Source organism: Pongo abelii, chromosome 23, assembly GCF_028885655.2.
Source record: "Pongo abelii isolate AG06213 chromosome 23, NHGRI_mPonAbe1-v2.0_pri, whole genome shotgun sequence".
In the NCBI taxonomy this organism is placed as follows: domain Eukaryota; kingdom Metazoa; phylum Chordata; class Mammalia; order Primates; family Hominidae; genus Pongo; species Pongo abelii.
The window spans coordinates 9,469,781-9,490,598 of NC_085929.1; positions in this window are offsets into that span (position 1 = coordinate 9,469,781).

Here is a 20,818-nt window from a genome sequence, read left to right on the forward strand (position 1 = left end):
CCAAAGCAATCATGAGGATTAAAATGAAATCTGGGGACATTATATTTCATTATTTAAAACTACATTTCAAGACTACATTAAACATAATAGAATGGTATGTTTACAGGAACCCACACAAAAACCAGTGGAACAGAATACAGAACCCAGAAGTAAGTCTATGCATCTAAAGTTAATCTTTGACAAGGGCACTATGAATACACAACACAAAATGTGTAGACTTTTCAATACTTAGTGCTGGGAAAACTCGGTACTCACAAGCACAATAATAAAACTTGATCATATTTCTTACACCAGACACAAAAATTGACTTAAGACAAATTTAATACATAAATTCTTAAAAGAAAATCTTTAAAAAAGCATATGAAAAGCCTCCATGATACTGGCCTTGGCAATTTTTTTAAAATATAATATCAAAATTATAGCAATAAAACCAGACATAAAGTTGTAGTGTATTAAACTATTGTGCACAGCAAAAAATAAGAAAACATTAAAGATGGGATAAAATATTTGCAAATCATATATGATAAGAGGATAGTATTCAAAATATAGCAGAAACTCATACAAATCAGAAGCTAAACAATAATAATTATAACACCCAACTAAAAAATAGGCAAAAGACTAAACATTATTTTTTAATATTATTATACTTTAACTTTTAGGGTACATGTGCACAATGTGCAAGTTTGTTACATATGTATACATGTGCCATGTTGTTGTGCTGCACCCATTAACTCGTCATTTAGCATTAGGTATATCTCCTAATGCTATCCCTCCCCCCTGTCCCACCCCACAACAGTCCCTGGTGTGTGATGTTCCCCTTCCTGTGTCTATGTGTTCTCATTGTTCAATTCCCATCTATGAGTGAGAACATGTGGTGTTTGGTTTTTTGTCCTTGAGATAGTTTGCTGAGAATGATGGTTTCCAGCTTCATCCATGTCCCTACAAAGGACATGAACTCATCATTTTTCATGGCTGCATAGTACTCCATGGGCTATATGTGCCACATTTTCTTAATCCAGTCTATCGTTGTTGGACATTTGGGTTGGTTCCAAGTCTTTGCTATTGGGAATAGTGCCGCAATAAACATATGTGTGCATCTGTCTTTATAGCAGCATGATTTACAATCCTTTGGGTATATACCCAGTAATGGGATGGATGGGTCAAATGGTATTTCTAGTTCTAGATCCCTGAGGAAATGCCACACCGACTTCCACAATAGTTGAACTAGTTTACAGTCCCACCAACTGTGTAAAAGTGTTCCTATTTCTCCACATCCTCTCCAGCACCTGTTGTTTCCTGACTTTTTAATGATCGCCATTTTAACTGGTGTGAGATGGTATCTGATTGTGGTTTTGATTTGCATTTCTCTGATGGCCAGTAATGATGATCATTTTTTCATCTGTTTTTTGGCTGCCTAAATGTCTTCTTTTGAGAAGTGTCTGTTCATATCCTTTGCCCACTTTTTGATGGGGTTGTTTGCTTTTTTCTTGTAAGTTTGTTTGAGTTCATTGTAGATTGTGGATATTAACCCTTTGTCAGATGAGTAGATTGCAAAAATTTTCTCCCATTCTGTAGGTTGCCTGTTCACTCTGATGGTGGTTTCTTTTGCTGTGCAGAAGCTCTTTGGTTTAATTAGATCCCATTTGCCAATTTTGGCCTCTGTTGCCATTGCTTTTGGTGTTTTAGACATGAGGTCCTTGCCTATGCCTGTGTCCTTAATGGTATTGGCTAGGTTTTCTTCTAGTGTTATTATGGTTTTAGGTCTAACATGTAAGTCTTTAATCCATCTTTAATTAATTTTTGCATAAGGTGTAAAGAAGTGATCCAGTCTCAGCTTTCTACATATGTCTAGCAAGTTTTCCCAGCACCATTTATTAAATAGGGAATCCTTTCCCCATTGCTTGTTTTTCTCAGGTTTATCAAAGATCAGATAGTTGTAGACCTGCGGCATTATTTCTGAGGGCTATATTCTGTTCCATTGGTCTATATCTCAGTTTTGGTACCAGTATCATGCTGTTTTGGTGACTGTACCCTTGTAGTATAGTTTGAAGTCAGGTAGCATGATGCCTGCAGCTTTGTTCTTTTGGCTTAGGATTGACTTGGTGATCCGGGCTCTTTTTTGGTTCCATAGGAACTTTAAAGTAGTTTTTTCAATTCTGTGAAGAAAGTCATTGTTAGCTTGATGGGGATGGCATTGAATCTATAAATTACCTTGGGCAGTATGGCAATTTTCACAATACTTATTCTTCCTACCCATGAGCATGGAATGTTCTTCCATTTGTTTGTATCCTATTTTATTTCATTGAGCAGTGGTTTGTAGTTCTCCTTGAAGAGGCCCTTCCCATCTCTTGTAAGTTGGATTCCTAGGTATTTTATTCTCTTTCAAGCAATTGTGAATGGGAGTTCACTCATGATTTGGCTCTCTGTTTGTCTGTTATTGGTGTATAAGAATTCTTGTTATTTTTGCACATCGATTTTGTATCCTGAGACTTTGCTGAAGTTGCTTATCAGCTTAAGGAGGTTTTGGGCTGAGATGATGGGGTTTTCTGGAGATACAGTCATGTCATCGCAAACAGGGACAGTGTGACTTCCTCTTTTCCTAATTGAACGCCTTTTATTCCCTTCTTCTGCCTAATTGCCCTGGCCAGAACTTCCAACACTATGTTGAATTGGAGTTGTGAGAGAGGGCATCCCTGTCTTGTGTCAGTTTTCAAAGGGAATGCTTCCAGTTTTTGTCCACTCAGTATGATATTGGCTGTGGGTTTGTCATAGATAGCTCTTATTATTTTGAGATACGTCCCATCAATACCTAATTTATTAAGAGTTTTTAGCATGAAATGTTGAATTTTGTCAAAGGTCTTTTCTGCATCTATTGAGTTAATCATGTGGTTTTTGTCTTCGTTCTGTTTATATGCTAGATTACGTTTATTGATTTTCGTATGTTGAACCAGCCTTGTATCCCCAAGGTTGAAGACCACTTGATCATGGTGGGTAAGCTTTTTGATGTGCTGCTGGATTCAGTTTGCCAGTATTTTATTGAGAATTTTTGCATCAATGTTAATGAAGGATATTGGTCTAAAATTCACTTTTTTGGTTGTGTCTCTGTCCGGCTTTGGTATCAGGATGATGCTGGCCTCATAAAATGAGTTAGGGAGGATTTCCTCTTTTTCTATTGATTGGAATAGTTTCAGAAGGAATGGTACCAGCTCCTCCTTGTACCTCTGGTAGAATTCGGCTGTGAATCCATCTGGTCCTGGACTTTTTTTGGTTGGTAATCTATTAATTATTGCCTCAACTTCAGAACCTGTTATTGGTCTATTCAGAGATTCAACTTCTTCCTGGTTTAGTCTTGGGGCACTGTATGTGTCAAGGAATTTATTCATTTCCTCTACATTTTCTAGTTTATCTATATAGAGGTGTTTATAGTATTCTCTGATGGTAGTTTTTATTTCTGTGGGATCCGTGGTGATATCCCCTTTGTCATTTTTTTTTTTTTGCGTCTATTTGATTCTTCTGTCTTTTCTTCTTTATTAGTCTTGCTAGTGGTCTATCAATTTTGTTGATCTTTTCACAAAACCAGCTCCTGGATTCATTGATTTTTTGAAGGGTTTTTTTTTTTTGTCTCTATTTCCTTCAGTTCTGCTCTGATTTTAGTTATTTCTTACCTTATACCGGCTTCTGAATGTGCTTGCTCTTGCTTCTCTAGTTCTTTTAATTGGGATGTTAGGGTGTCAATTTTGGATCTTTCCTGCTTTCTCTTGTGGGCATTTAGTGCTATAAATTTCCCTGTACACACTGTTTTGAATGTGTCCCAGAGATTCCGGTATGTTGTGTCTTTGTTCTCGTTGGTTTCAAAGAACATCTTTATTTCTGCCTTCATTTCGTTATGTACCCAGTAGTCATTCAGGAGCAGGTTGTTCAGTTTCCATGTGGTTGAGTGGTTTTGAGTGAGTTTCTTCATCCTGAGTTCTAGTTTGATTGCACTGTGTTCTGAGAGACAGTTTGTTATGATTTCTGTTCTTTTACATTTGCTGAGGAGTGCTTTACTTCCAAGTATGTTGTCAATTTTGGAATATGTGTGGTGTGGTGCTGGAAATAATGTATATTCTATTGATTTGTGGTGGCGAGTTCTGTAGTTGCCTATTAGGTCCGCTTGGTGCAGAGCTGAGTTTAATTACTGGGTATCATTTTTAACTTTCTGTCTCGTTGATCTCTCTAATGTTGGCAATGGGGTGTTAAACTCTCCCATTATTTCTGTGTGGGAGTGTAAGTCTCATTGTAGGTCACTAACGACTTGCTTTATGAATCTGGGTGCTCCTGTATTGGGTGTATATATATTTAGGATAGTCAGCTCTTCTTGTTGAATTGATCCCTTTACCATTATGTAATGGCCTTCTTTGTCTCCTTTGATCTTTGTTGGTTTAAAGTCTGTTTTGTCAGAGACTAGGATTGCAACCCCTGTCTTTTTTTTTTCCATTTGTTTGGTAGACCTTCCTCCATCCCTTTATTTTGAGCCTATGTGTGTCTCTGCACGTGAGGTGGGTTTCCTGAATACAGCACACTGATGGGTCGTCACTCTTTTCCAATTTGCCAGTCTGTGCCATTTAATTCGAGCATTTAGCTCATTTACATTTAAGGTTAGTATCTTTAAGTGTGAATTTGATCCTATCATTATGATGTTAGCTGGTTATTTTGCTCGTTAGTTGATGCAATTTCTTCCTAGCCTTGATGGTCTTTACAATTTGGCAAGTTTTTGCAGTGACTGTTACCGGTTGTTCCTTTCCATTTTTAGTGCTTCCTTCAGGAACTCCTTTAGGGCATTTCTGGTGGTGACAAAATCTCTCAACGTTTGCTTGTCTGTAAAGGATTTTATTTCTCCTTCACTTATGAAGTTTAGTTCGGCTGGATATGACATTCTGGGTCCAAATTCTTCTCTTTAAGAATGTTGAATATTGGCCTCCACTCTCTTCTTCCTTGTAGAGTTTCTGCTAAGAGATCTGCTGTTAGTCTGATGGGCTTCCCTTTGTGGGTAACCCGACCTTTATCTCTGGCTGCCCTTAACATTTTTTCCTTCATTTCATCTTTGGTGAATCTGACAATGTTGTGTCTTAGAGTTGCTCTTCTCGAGGAGTATCTTTGTGGTGTTCTCTGTATTTCCTGAATTTGAATGTTGGCCTGCCTTGCTTGATTTGGGAATTTCTCCTTGATAATATCCTGCTGATTGTTTTGCTACTTGGTTCAATTCTCCCCGTCACTTTCTGGTCCACCAATTAGACGTAGATTTGGTCTTTACACATAGTCCCGTATTTCTTGGAGGTTTATTCGTTTCTTTTTATTCTTTTTTCTCTAAACTTCTCTTCACACTTCATTCCATTCATTTCATCTTCCATCGCTGATACCATTTCTTCCAGTTGATCGCGTTGGTTACTGAGGCTTGTTTATTCATCACGTAGTTCTGGTGTCATGGTTTTCAGCTCCATCAGTTCCTTTAAGGACTTCTCTGCATTGATTATTCTAGTTTTCCATTTGTCTAATTATTTTCAAGGCTTTTAACTTCTTTGCCATTGGTTTGAACTTCCTCTTTTAGCTTGGAGTAGTTTGATCTTCTGAAGTCTTCCTCTCTCAACTCATCGAAGTCATTCTCTATCTAGCTTTGTTCCATTGCTGGTGAAGAGCTGCGTTCCTTTGGAGGAGGAGAGGTGCTATGATTTTTAGAGTTTCTGGTTTTTCTGCTCTGTTTTTCCCCATCTTTGTCGTTTTATCTACATTTGGTCTTTGATGATGGCGATGTACAGATGGGTTTTTGGGGTGGATGTCCTTTCTGTTTGTTAGTTTTCCTTCTAACAGTCAGGACCCTCAGCTGCAGGTCTGTTGGAGTTTGCTAGACGTCCACTCCAGATCCTGTTTGCCTGGATATCAGCAGCGGTGTTTGCAGAACAGCGGATATTGTTGAACCAAAAATGCTGCTGCCTGATCGTTCCTCTGGAAGTTTTTTCTCAGAGGAGTACCCAGCCTTTTGAGGTGTCAGTCCAACCCTACTTGGGGGTGCCTTCTAGTTAGGCTACTCGGGGTTCAGGGATCCACTTGAGGAAGCAGTCTTCTCATTCTCAGATCTCCAGCTGCATGCTGGGAGAACCACTACTCTCTTCAAAGCTGTGGGACAGGGACATTTATATCTGTAGAGGTTATTGCTGTCTTTTGTTTGTCTGTGCCCTGCCTCCAGAGGGCTAGCCTACAGAGGCAGGCAGACCTCCTTGAGCTGTGATGGGCTCCACCGAGTTCGAGCTTCCCAGCCACTTTGTTTACTTACTGACGCCTGAGCAATGGCAGGCACACCTCCCCCAGCCTCACTGCCACCATGCAGTTTGATCTCAGACTGCTGTGCTAGCAATGAGTGAGGTTCCGTGGGCATAAGAACCTCTGAGCCAGGTGCAGGATATAATCTCCTGGTGTGGTGTTTGTGAAGCCCATTGGAAAAGCACAGTATTAGGGTGGGAGTGACCCGATTTTCCAGGTGCCATCTGTCACCCCTTTTCTTTGACTAGGAAAGGGATTTCCCTGATCCTTTGCAGTTCCCCAGTGAGGCAATGCCTCGCCCTGCTTTGGCTTATGCGTGGTGTGCTGTACCCACTGTCTGGTACCCACTGACTGTCACTCCCCAGTGAGATGAGCCTGGTACCTTAGTTGGAAATGCAGAAATCACCCATCTTCTGTGTCACTCAAGCTGGGATTTGTAGACTGGAGCTATTCCTATTCGGCCATCTTGGCTCCAACGACCAAGACTAAATATTTTTTACAAACATATTCAAATATCCAACAGGTGTGTAGAAAGATGCTAAACATTACCATTCATGAGAAAATTGCAAATGAAAAGATACCACTTTACAGCAGTTGGAATGGCTAATATAAAAAAAAGAGATATGACAAGTGTTAACAAGGATGTGACAAAATATTTCTGTACAGACTTAATGAGTTGTAAACTGGAAGAGTCATTATGAAAATTAGTATGCAGGTTATTTTTAAAAAATTGAACTATCGTACAATCCCGAAATTCCACTTCTGTCTATAAACAAAATAAAATCAGCATCTCAAAAATAATCTGCACTCCTGTATTCAATGCAGCGTTATTCACAACTGTCAAAAGTACTTTTTCAAAAAAATGACTTATATGTAGATGCTGAATGGATAAGGAAAATGTGGTAAAATAGACAACTGAATATTATTCACCCATAAAAAAGAATGAAATTCTGCTATTTCAACAACATGAATGGACCTGGGTACATTATGCTATGCAAAATAAGCTGGGCACAGAAAAACAAACACTGTGTGTTCTCACTTAAATTGAGAATTTAAAAAGGATGAACTCACAGAAGGAGAGAGTACAATGGTAATGACCAAGCCTGGAGGTAGAAAAAATGATAAGGTGTTCAAAGAGTACAAACATTCAGTTATAAGATAAATAAGTTTTGGGGGTCTAATGTATAGCTTTAAAATGTAGTTAATAACAGTGTTTTGTATGCTTAAAATTTGCTACAACAATAGGAGACCTCAAATGCTCTCATTACAAAATCATAACCATGTGAGGTGATATAAATGTTCATCAACTTAATTGTATTAAACATTTTACAATATATATCTATGAAATTATTATAATGTAGACAATGCATAATTATGCAATTTTTATTGGTCAAAAAATTAATGTTATGTACACGTGCATATATTCACATAAGTGTGTATATACACATATATAAAACATATAGATATATATCAATTACATATGTTGTTATATATATACTTGTGTGTGTGTATATATATATACACACACATACATATCAATGACAAAATCCTAGTAAGCTTCAAACTAAAAAAGACAAAATTATAAAATGATAACTATTAAAAAATTAGGAAACAAATTGGTATTTAATACATGCTCAGCAATATTCTAAGTTACTCAATGGCAAAGTACATGTTTTAAATGTAGAAAGTAGATACATTAAACCATATTACAGTTTAGGAATTATGGCACAGAGTGTTTACAGCTTTAACGTCAATACATACCAAAAACTTAAAATTTTGAAGTAAAATAACATTAGGTTTTATTATATGGGGCAGAGGCTTAATGTTCTGATAAAATTATTGAGTATGAATTTCTGTAGAATCACATTTGAAACCTTCACAGGATATGAAGTTGTAAAGCAGAAAACATACGACATCTGGATGTCGTGTTTCTGCGATTTCTAAACCAAATCCCAATATCTCCACTACTCACACATTTTAGACAAGACTCAAAATGGAAATTAGAAAATGTTTAACATAGAGTTCCTTAAAAATCACAGACGGTCCCATGTCCTCAAAAGCAATAAAAGAGCAAGCAGCCAGTTCCTCCAGTCGCTTGCAAGCCGTGCAAATGTTTAGATTTTATTTGTAACTTAGATGAATGATCGTTGAAGGGGAAGTCCAGTCCTAGAAAACTGAAGAGCATGGGGCAGAAGATGTCTGTCTCTAATGAAAGCAAGAGAAAGAAACCAGAGCTTCTCAGAAAAGATTTCCATTGGAGTATAGCTTCGCAAACCACACTTTAAGATCTGGCTTTCTCCTTGACCTTTGGACATCTCATCTGTGTCATCTGCCTTATTCACTCCCACCTCTTTGGATGTTTGGCTACTATCTCCTGTCTTCTCACACTCTGGGGCTTTTTCTTTTTCTCAATGTAGGTGATCAGGTTTAGCTTAGAGAACAGCCAAGGACACTGTATTAGAAAAAGTAATATGACTTATGCTGTGATTTTCCAATTACTTCTTAGTACTGTGTTCAGTGGAAAAAAAAAGAACATTATAAAAGAGTCTAAAAATGTAATAACAAATACTATTTCCTCACAGAAATGTTATGATATTTAAAAACTTTTCTAAATTTGTGGGTCCTTATCTTCACGACCCAGTGCTGCTGAATCAAAACTTGGTGGCGGTTGGCTGGGCATGGTGACTTACACCGCTGATCCCAGCACTTTGAGAGGCCAAGGCAGGCATATCACTTAAGCCTGGGAGTTTGAGGCCAGCCTGGGCAACATGGCGACACCTAGTCTACGGGTTGAGGGTGGTGAGGAGGGGGAAAGCTGATGGTAATGGGAGGTGGTAAGGCGATTATAAGGTGTGGGCAATCATATTTTGTACCTCTAAGTTTGTGGAGTTACCACTAATTTAAAAGTAAGGATACATATCAGCTGAAGAAAGAAAAACACTTATGTCGAGATGAAACCTCCTCGTGGGGGTCCGCAGCTGCAATACCGCCAGGCGGCAGCATCCCACCTCTTCTGCCTGGCTGCAGCCCCACCAGAAGCCCGGCTCCAGCTGGGACGCTGTGGCAGGTACTAGACCCCAAAGGTGCAGGCTAGGGTTTCCTGCCCTCCGGGGTGTCTTCCCACTCCCCGGACCCCAGGCAATTCAATTCGTTCATCAAGTGCCACTGCAACTGTCCAAGCTGGGGCAGCAGGTCCCACAGTCACCAGCCAAGACCTCCGCTCCAGAACATGTGGGCTGCTTTCCCCAGGGGAAGGACATTGTTTTCGCCAGCCACGAATAAATCCGTCCCTGTGCACCCTGTTTCCCATTGCCACTGACATCGTGTAAACTCAAGTCCTGAGGACACAAGAGAGACCCAGGCCTGGCCCTGTGGACACGCTTGGTGCCACAGCTTCCACCTGATGGACTGGTGCACTCTACAAATCTCAGGGACCACCACACCTAGGAGACAGAAGGACCCTATGAAACGCACCCCCAAAGCAACCAACCAATCGAAGAAAAAAAAACAAAAAAAAAAACAAAACACGTCTCAGGGCTCCGTTGGTTTTCCCACTTGGGCGGTCCTGACCCCCTGTTCTAGCCTGGCCCAAGCACCCTCCACCTCACCCCGGCCTGCTCAAAGTTGCCCTGTCTACCTGAGCAGAGCCTCCTTCTCCAATGCTCTGTCTCTCTTGCTCTACAACTCCCTCGCTGTCTCCCTTTCTCTATTTCCCCCTCCACCTCTCGCTCTTTTGTCACCTTCTGTCTCTCTCCTCCTCCACCTTTCTCTCTCTCCCTACATTTCTATCTCTCCATCCCAGTCTCCCTAGCTCTCTTTCAAGCTGTGTCTGTGTCTTTGCCTGTATGTCTTTGTGTGTGTGTCCGTGTGTGTGATTTTGTGCCTGTGTGCGTGCACCCGTATGTATCTGTGTGTGTGTCAGGGTGGGTTTGCTCGTGGTGTTGGTGTGGTGTGTCTGGATGTCCGTCAGCCCCTCTTTCCCGGGATCAGGCTGCCGTGGCTCTAGTGCCAGCATGGGGCAAATCAGGGCCTTCCTTTCCCGTTGGCCATGGGCGGTTACTCATCGGGACAAGCGACGATGGTGTGGGTGTTGTGAGAAAAAGGGCTGGGCAGGCTGTTCGCCCCTGGGCAGCCCTGGCTTCTCTGGGTGTGTGGGGCAAGAGGGGGCCTTGCAGGAGGGGCAGCGAGGGATCCAAAACAATTTTTCCGCGGTAAGGCAGAGGACTGGAGGGGATCCCAGAATTGTGGGCGCCGGGCCCAGACGCCTCCGAGCACAACCTGTCCTGAGCCAGCGCAATGTGTTGGAAGCTCGGGAGCTCGTGAGCCGGGGGAAGGCCTGGAGTGTCAGCGAAAGGGAGGCCTCCTGGTGGGCCTGGAGCCAGGGCAGGGGACTGAGGCATCACAGCCTGATGATGCATTCCTGTTTCCTGCAACATGGGGAGTCTCCAAAATGGCCTGTTTGGAAACTGCAAAGGAGAGCGAAGACACAATGCCGCTTTTCCACGCTTTGCTGGAGGTTTCTGTGTCCCCACAGAGCTCGGGAAAAAAACAGTCCACAGGGTCATGCTTTCGGGGGCCAGAGACCAGTGAGAAACAGGCCACCTTGCAGAGGGCAAAGGAACGTGGAATACGGAATCATGGTTCACTTGGCTTGAGTGTGACTCCTGTGTGGATGGGAGTATCTGCCTCGTGCTCTGTTGCAGGCTTAGCGTGGGGATATGCTATCTGTGAGCCATATGGATGAAAAACAGACAACCATTTGAGTCTCAGCTCTGCTCTTTGGGGAATTCGCTCATTCCTTGGGAGGTAGAATTCGTCTGAATCGCTCCCAGATGAAGTAACCCAAGCTGACAATCCCGAGGGCTGGTGAGGGCACCGTCGGCCTACACGGCCTTTGGCTGAGCACTCAGCCTGCACTGGGCACCCAACATTTTCCCAGAGTTTGAGGTCCTGCTGGTCCTGGAGGCAAAAGACAGCTTTTCTCTTTGCCTTCCCTTCTCTGTTTCTTGCTCCTTTTCTCCCTCTGTCCATCCTTCCCTCTATTCTTCCTTCTCTCCCTCTCTCCCTCCCTCTGTTCTTCTCTCCTTCCCTCTCTCCCTCCATCCATACCTCCATTTCTCCATCCTTCTCTCCCTCCATTCTTCTCTTTTTCTTTCCCTCCCTCCCTCCATCCCTTCCAATGTCCCTCCGTTCATCCGTCCTTTCCTCCCTCTGTCACTCCCTCTCACTTTGTCTCCGTTCCTTTCCCCATCTCTGCCTGGCTTCCCTCCCGCCTAGAAAGAGCAGAACCACAGGTTGTGAGAGATCTCGGGGTCTACATTTAGTTGCCAGGCACTCCACGTGATGCCAGGGAGTATGGCAGGGCACGGGTGCTCGAGTGATGGTAGAGCGGTGAGGCAGTGGAGTTGAGCCGCGGAAAAGAGAGCAGGCCTGTCCACTGCCCCGGCCGGTGTTTCCCGGGGTGGAGGTCTCCGCCTACACCACTGAAGAACGCGGGGGCGGGGGGGTACAAGGTGTAGGGGGGCTGGGGAACGGATGAGAGCCCTGCCTGGGCTGGTCCCAAACCCTAGCCTGCTGCCCGCCGACCCGCGCATGGGCAGTAGACGGCCTATCTCTGAGTACCTGTGCTGGCTCTGAAATCCCTGAGATGCTCAGAAAAGAATGACAGTCCTCCTTTCTGTGGAGTCTCTTGCCGGACCTGGACTCAGGAATCTTAGACAGGTCAGCTGGAAGGGAAGACACAGGTCTCCATACCGAGCCAGAGGTTCACCGCGAAAGAAGGGCCACCCCCCTGTCCCCATCCTTTCCCAACCCTGCGTCCTAAAGCTCCTCCAACTGAGCCCAGTGTTCTTCCTGGGTGAAGAGTGGTTCCAGAAAAGTGGGCTCTTCCACGTCCTTCAACTCCCCCAGTGGCTCTGTTGCTAGGAAAGGATGTGCCTTTTGCTGAAATTCTGGGGTCGACAGGAGTTCATATAGCTGGGTGGATGTGAGTGCAGATGAACGCTCCAGCTCCTGAAGCGGTTGGGAGGGTGTCTGAATGGCTTACATCTGCTTCCGACACGCAGAGGCCTCCATGGGCACGAGCTGCAGAGGTAGATGTGCCTCGGCTTAGCATCCCCACGTGCCCTGGTGACTTGGAGACCCTGGCCCCAGCCCCAATACGGACTCATGTGGGACGTGTGCGGTGCAAGCACACCTTGCTCCTGTGACTCAGCCTGAGCGGCTCAGGTTGTCCCACTGAGCAGGTACCCAGAAGGCCGCCTTGTTGTGGGTCTTGGTCCCCCTGCCATCTGTTTGACTCAGCGTGAGCGGCCCAAGCTGTCCCATTGAGCAACACCCAGAAGGCCACCGTAGTGTGGATCCTGGTCCCCCTGCCATCTGTTTGGGTGCTGAGGTCACCTAGGTGTCTGAGGGTGGGTCAGCGCCACTTCCGAAGGAGCCAGGATAGCAAACCCAAAATCCCCGTGTTCCACGGCAGGTTGGGAGATTCCTTCTGCCTGGGAAGCCTCGCTGGGCTGCAGCAGAGGGGTGACCCTTGCTGCCTGGCTAAGGAAAGCCCCCTGTACCCCACGCCCTAGTGGGGGTGAAGGCGACCAAGGAAGGACGGTGGCACCCTTGGGGGCCACATTGCACAGGCCATCTGTGTGCGTGGGTTCCCTGCCACCCTGGCTTGGATGCCTGAACCTTCGATTCTGACACGAAATCTGAATCCTGGACTGTAAAAGGTAGGTCTCTCTGGCCAGTTCAGGTAAGGATTCCACTCAAAGCATGCTGGCAGGGCACATTTTTCGTTCAGGTTACAAACGAGTCCCTTTGCCGTCCTCGTCCTCAGGCTTCCGCAGGGAAGGGGCTGTCAGAAGGTGTTGGGAGAGCCATCGTGGGAGCACCTGGCCGGAATTTCACGGAGAGACAAGGGCAGAGAGTGGCCGGCAGCTCCTGTGCACCTCAGTTGGCCTTTGTGCTGCACACAGGTCCAGTCAGGAGTCCGACCCAGCCAGTGGCACTTATAAAGACCCACCAGCTTCACCCCTTCACGAATATGCATGAGTACCCAAGGGCCCTGGATAACCCGCCCTCTGAAGCCAGAGACCACAGACACAGGGCCATGTGTGTTAGGTGAAGGTGGGGCCACATCGGCCAGGAAAGGGGGGCTTCCGGGGCTGGCTCTCTGAGTTCTCCAGAATTCTATGGAAACTGGAAGTTTCTCTCTGGGCTCACACACGATTTCAGGGAGAAACCACCTTGGAAGGGTGGAGTGTAGAACTGAACATCCATGATAGTCTTGAGTTTTTCATGCCCTCTCTGTGGAGGCGGCAATGCCTGTGGGTGTTGCTGTTGCCGTGATAGTCTCACACACGCAAGTGTGTGGATCGCATTCATTTTCTTTTTTATTTAATTTTGTTTTTTTATTTCTGCCTCTTAAAGTCAATAATAAAGTCACAAGTGTAAAATGAATGCATTTAAAAACATAAAAATACATTTCAGTGACAAGAAGTATGCAATGATCATGAAAATCTACTGTACACTTTGCCAAAGTCAAAGAATGAAAGACATTATGGAAAACCCAATCTTCAAATATATCCTTAACAAAAACTCTCTCCTGCATAGTAAAAGCATCATCTAAACAGCAGTTCCAACCGAGAAAAAAAAAAACAAAACAGCAGGGTAGATGGGACAGACAACTTTCCCCAGGTTTTCCAGATAAAAACATGTGGTCACCAGGAATTCAAGATAACTTCAAAAGCCACATTTAATTCAGAATAAAATGAACATTTCTGACAGATGACAACAGTATGATACTGATTTTTTTCTTTCCTAGATACAAATCGTATGGGGCATTTCTTAGCAGTTTAGCAATCTTCTAAGAATAACTGTAGAAATAACCCCAATTCCACCATCCTAGCCACTGGTGTAAAACAAATAACCTTCCATTGATACTGCCTTTCACATAACTAAAATATCCTCACTTACTTGGAACAATTTCATGCTTACACATGATCACAAACACTTGTTTTCAGATGTTGTGGAATTATTGGGGCTGAGATTTTTGAAACAATATCTTAATATTAGCAGAGAGATAATAATCCTTTCACCATACTTTGATTGGGCTTCCTTAACCAAATCTGAGCAACTACTATAAGAATAATCCTGGTGGTAATCCATGATACTCTCAAATTTTTCCCTTTAAGAAATATATAATCCATGTAACTCTAGCAAATATGTTACATTGCACACTTTCTTAATAAGGAATGGCTGTTTTCAGGCCTTATTAGGAAAACAAACAAGCAAACAATGGCAATTAATACCTGTTTTTTATCACTGATAAGCTACAATAAAGCTCAAATATGGACAGTTTAATTGTGTGATATTAAGTAAAAAATGAAAACCATTATAGTTTTACCAAAAGAAACATAAAAAATATGGGAAGAAGTCAAATGAGCAGGGCATGAGTCCCAAAGATTACACTATGATTCTGAACAGGATTTTCTGAACAAAAGGTATCTAGATACAATTTCTGTGAATATTTCTTGTACTAGAAAGATCCAAAGCAAGTGTAGGCTCAGCCCTACCTTGTCAAGGATAAATATTCAGGTAAACTAGAAGTTCCATCTGCTAAAGTGCATCCACTGAGCAGGTCTACCATGGCCCTGCTACTTACAGACATCTAAGAAAGTGGTCTCACTCATGCTCATTCACTTGTTCTGTGGCCTATCAAGAGTCACATATAATGATGATTTTCCTTTTTTAAAAAAAACAAATACTTTATACAGTGAACTATAGAAAAAACAATTCTAAATATAATTTAAAAATTCTAGAGAGTCAGCGCAGCCAAGATAGCCAAATAGGAACAGCTGCAGTCTACAACTCCCAGCGTGACTGACACAGAAGACGGGTGATTTCTGAATTTCAATCTGAGGTACCGGGTTCATCTCACTAGAGAGTGCCAGACAGTGGGCGCAGGGGAGTGAGTGCAGCACACCGTGTGCAAGCCGAAGCAGGGCTAGGCATTGCCTCAATCAGGAAGTGCAAGGGGTCAGGGAGTTCCCTTTCCTAGTCAAAGAAAGGAGTGACAGATGGACCTGGAAAATCGGGTCACTCCCACCCTAATACTGCACTTTTCTGACAGGCTTAAAAAACGGCACACCAGGAGATTATATCCCGCACCTGGCTCAGAGGGTCCTACACCCACGGAGTCTCACTGATTGCTAGCACAGCAGTCTGAGATCAAACTGCAAGGCGGCAGCGAGGCTGGGGGAGGGGTGCCGCCATTGTCCAGGCTTGCGTAGGTTAACAAAGCAGCTGGGAACTTCGAACTGGGTGGAGCCCACCACAGCTTAAGGAGGCCTGCCTGCCTCTATAGGCTCCACCTATGGGGGCAGGGCACAGACAAACAAAAAGACAGCAGTAACCTCTGCAGACTTAAATGTCCCTGTCTGAAAGCTTTGAAGAGAGCAATGGTTCTCCCAGCACGCAGCTGGAGATCTGAGAACGGGCAGACTGCCCCCTTAAGTGGGTTCCTGACCCCTGAACTCCAAGCAGCCTAAGTGGGAGGCACCCCCCAGTAGGGGCAGACTGATACCACATACGGCCGGGTACTCTTCTGAGTCAAAACTTCCAGAGGAACGATCAGACAGCAGCATTCGTGGTTCATGAAAATCTGCTTTTCTGCAGCCACCGCTGCTGTTACAAAGGCAAACAGCGTCTGGAGTGGACCTCTAGCAAACTCCAACACACCTGCAGCTGAGGGTCCTGTCTGTTAGAAGGAAAATAACAAACAGAAAGGACATCCACACCAAAAACCCATCTGTACATCACCATCATCAAAGACCAAAAGGAGATAAAACCACAAAGATGGGGAAAAAACAGAGCAGAAAAACTGGAAACTCTAAAAAGCAGAGTGCCTCTCCTCCTCCAAAGGAATTCAGTTCCTTATCAACAACGGAGCAAAGCTGGAGGGAGAATGATTTTGACGAGTTGAGAGAAGTCTTCAGATGATCAAACTACTGTGAGCTACAGGAGGAAATACAAACCAAAGGCAAAGAAGTTAAAAAAAACTTTGAAAAAATTTAGACGAATGTATAACTAGAATAAACAATACAGAGAAGTGCTTAAAGGAGCTGATGGAGCTGAAATCCAAGGCTTGAGAACTACGTGAAGAGTGCAAAAGTCCCAGGAGCCAATGCAATCAACTGGAAGAAAGGGTATCAGTGATGGAAGATGAAATGAATGAAATGAAGCGAGAAGGGAAGTTTAGAGAAAAAAGAATAAAAAGAAACGAACAAACCCTCCAAGAAATATGGGACTATGTGGAAAGACCAAATCTAAGTCAAATTGGTGTGCCTGAAAGTGACGGGGAGAATGGAACCAAGTTGGAAAACACTCTGCAGGATATTATCCAAGAGAACTTCCCCAATCTAGCAAGGCAGGCCAACATTCAGATTCAGGAAATACAGAGAACGCCACAAAGATTCTCCTCGAGAAGAGCAACTCCAAGACACATAATTGTCAGATTCACCAAAGTTGAAATGAAGGAAAAAATGTTCAGGGATGCCAGAGAGAAACGTCGGGTTATGCACAAAGGGTAGTCCATCAGACTAACAGTGAATCTCTCAGCAGAAACTCTGCAAGCCAGAAGAGAGTGGTGGCCAATATTCAACATTCTTAAAGAAAAGAATTTGTACCCAGAATGTCATATCCAGCCAAACTAATATTCATAAGTGAAGGAGAAACAAAATACTTTACAGACAAGTAAATGCTGAGAGATTTTGTCACCACCAGACCTGCCCTAAAAGAGATCTTGAAGGAAGCACTAAACATGGAAAGGAACAACTAGTACCAGCAACTGCAAAATCATGCCAAATTGTAAAGACCATCGAGGCTAGGAAGACACTGCATCAACTAACGAGCAAAATAACCAGCTAACATAATAATGACAGGATCAAATTCACACATAGCAATATTAACTTTTAATGTAAAAGGACTAAATGCTCCAATTAAAAGACACAGACTGGCAAACTGGATAAAGAGTGGAGACCCATCAGTATGCTGTATTCAGGAAACCCATATCACGTGCAGAGACACACATAAGCTCAAAATAAAAGGATGGAGGAAGATCTACCAAGCAAATGGAAAACAAGAAAAGGCAGGGGTTGCAATCCTAGTCTCTGATAAAACAGACTTTAAACCAACAAAGATCAAAAGAGACAAAGAAGGCCATTACATAATGGTAAAGGGATCAATTCAACAAGAAGAGCTAACTATCCTAAATATATATGCACCCAATACAGGAGCACCCAGATTCATAAAGCAAGTCCTGAGTGACCTACAAAGAGACTTAGACTCCCACACATTAATAATGGGAGACTTCAACACCCCACTGTCAACATTAGACAGATCAACGAGACAGAAAGTTAACAAGGATACCCAGGAATTGAAATCAGCTCTGCACCAAGTGGACCTAATAGACTTCTACAGAACCCTCCACTCCAAATCAACAGAATATTCATTTTTTCAGCACCAAACCTATTCAAAAATTGACCACATAGTTGGAAGTAAATCTCTCCTCAGCAAATGTAAAAGAACAGAAATCGTAACAAACTGTGTCTCAGACCACAGTGCAATCAAACTAGAACTCAGGATTAAGAAACTCACTCAAAACTGCTCAACTACATGGAAACTGAACAACCTGCTCCTGAATAACTACTGCATACATAACAAAATGAAGGCAGAAATAAAGATGTTCTTTGAAACCAATGACAACAAAGACACAACATACCAGAATCTCTGGGACACATTTAAAGCAGTGTAGAGGGAAATTTATAGCACTAAATGCCCACAGGAGGAAGCAGAAAAGATCCAAAATTGACACCCTAACATCAGAATTAAAAGAGCTAGAAAAGCAAGAGCAAACACATTCAAAAGTTAGCAGAAGGCAAGAAATAACTAAAATCAGAGCAGAACTGAAGGAAATAGAGACACAAAAAACCCTTCAAAAAATTAATGAATCCAGGAGCTGGTTTTTTGAAAGGACCAAGAAAATTGATAGACTGCTAGCAAGACTAATAAAGAAAAAAACAGAGAAGAATCAAATAGATGCAATAAAAATGATAAAGGGGATACAATCTCCAATCCCACAGAAATACAAACTACCATCAGGGAATACTACAAACACCACTATGCAAATAAACTAGAAAATGTAGAAGAAATGGATAAATTCCTCGATACATACACCCTCCCAAGACTAAACCAGGAAGATGTTGAATCTCTGAATAGACAAATAACAGGCTCTGAAATTGAGGCAATAATCAATAGCTTACGAACCAAAAAAAGTCCAGGACCAGATGGATTCACAGCCGAATTCTACCAGAGGTACAAGGAGGAACTGGCACCACTCCTTCGGAAACTATTCCAATCAATAGGAAAAGAGGGAATCCTCCATAACTCATTTTATGAGGCCTGCATCATCCTGATACCAAAGCTGGGCAGAGACACAACAAAAAAAGAGAATTTTAGACCAATATCCGTAATGAACATTGATGTAAAAATCCTCAATAAAATACTGGCAAACCAAATAAAGCAGCACATCAAAAAGCTTATCCACCATGATCAAGTGGGCTTCATCCCTGGGATGCAAGCCTGGTTCAATATACACAAATCAATAAATATAATCCAGCATATAAACACAATGAAAGACAAAAACCACATGATTATCTCAATAGATACAGAAGAGTCCTTTGACAAAATTCAACAACCCTCCATGCTAAAAACTCTCAATAAATTAGGTATTGATGGGACATATCTCAAAATAATAAGAGCTGTCTATGACAAACCCACAGCCAATATCATACTGAATGGGCAAAAACTGGAAGAATTCCCTTTGAAAACTGACACAAGACAGGGATGCCCTCTCTCACCACCTCTATTCAACATAGAGTTGGAAGTTCTGGCTAGGGCAATTAGGCAGGAGAAGGAAATAAAGGGTATTCAATTAGGAAAAGAGGAAGTCAAATTGTCCCTGTTTGCAGATGACACGATTATATATCTAGAAAACCCCATTGTCTCAGCCCAAAATCTCCTTAAGCTGATAAGAAACTTCTGCAAAGTGTCAGGATACAAAATCAATGTACAAAAACCACAAGCATTCTTATACACAAATAACAGACTAACAGAGCCATATCATGAGTGAACTCCCATTCACAATTTCTTCAAAGAGAATAAAATATCTAGGAATCCAACTTACAAGGGACATGAAAGACCACTTCAAGGAGAACTACAATCCACTGCTCATTGAATTAAAAGAGGATAAAAACAAATGGAAGAAAATTCCAAGCTCATGGGTAGGAAGAAACAAGATCGTGAAAATGGCCATTCTGCCCAAAGTAATTTGTAGATTCAATGCCATCCCCATCAAGCTACCAATGACTTTCTTCACAGAATTGGAAAAAACTACTTCAAAGTTCATATGGAACCAAAAAAGAGCCACATTGCCAAGTCAATCCTAAGCCAAAAGAGCAACCCTGGAGGCATCACGCTACCTGACTTCAAACTATACTACAAGGCTACAGTAACCAAAACAGCATGGTACTGGTATCAAAAGAGAGTCATAGATCAGTGGAAGAGAACAGAACCCTCAGAAATAATGCCGCATACATACAGCTATCTGATCTTTGACAAACCTCACAAAAGCAAGCAATGGGGAAAGGATTCCCTATTTAATAAATGGTGCTGGGAAAACTGGCTAGCCATATGTAGAAAGCTGAAACTGGATCCCTTCCTTACACCTTATACAAAAAATAATTCAATATGGATTAAAGACTTAAATATTAGACCTAAAACCATAAAAACCCCAGAAGAAAACTTAGGCATTACCATTCAGGACACAGGCATGGGCAAAGTCTTCATGTCTAAAACACCAAAAGCAATGGCAACAAAAGGCAAAATTGACAAATGGGACATAATTAAACTAAAGAGCTTCTGTACAGCAAAATAAACTACCATCAGAGTGAGCAGGCAACCTACAAAATGGGAGAAAATTTTCTCAACCTACTCATCTGACAAAGGGCTAATATCCACAATCTACAATGAACTCAAACAAATTTACAAGAAAAAAACAAACAACCCCATCAAAAAGTGGGTGAAGGACATGAACAGACACTTCTGAAAAGAAGACATTTATGCAGCCAAAAAACACATGAAAAAAATGCTCACCATCACTGGCCATCAGAGAAATGCAAATCAAAAACACAAAGAGATACCATCTCACACCAGTTAGAATGGCGATCATTAAAAAGTCAGGAAACAACAGGTGCTGGAGAGGATGTGGAGAAATAGGAACACTTTTACACTGTTGGTGGGATTGTAAACTAGTTCAACCCTTGTGGAAGTCGGTGTGGTGATTCCTCAAGGATCTAGAACTAGAAATACCATTTGACCCAGCCATCCGATTACTGGGTATATACCCAAAGGACTATAAATCATGCTGCTATAAAGACACATGCACAAGTATGTTTATTGCAGCATT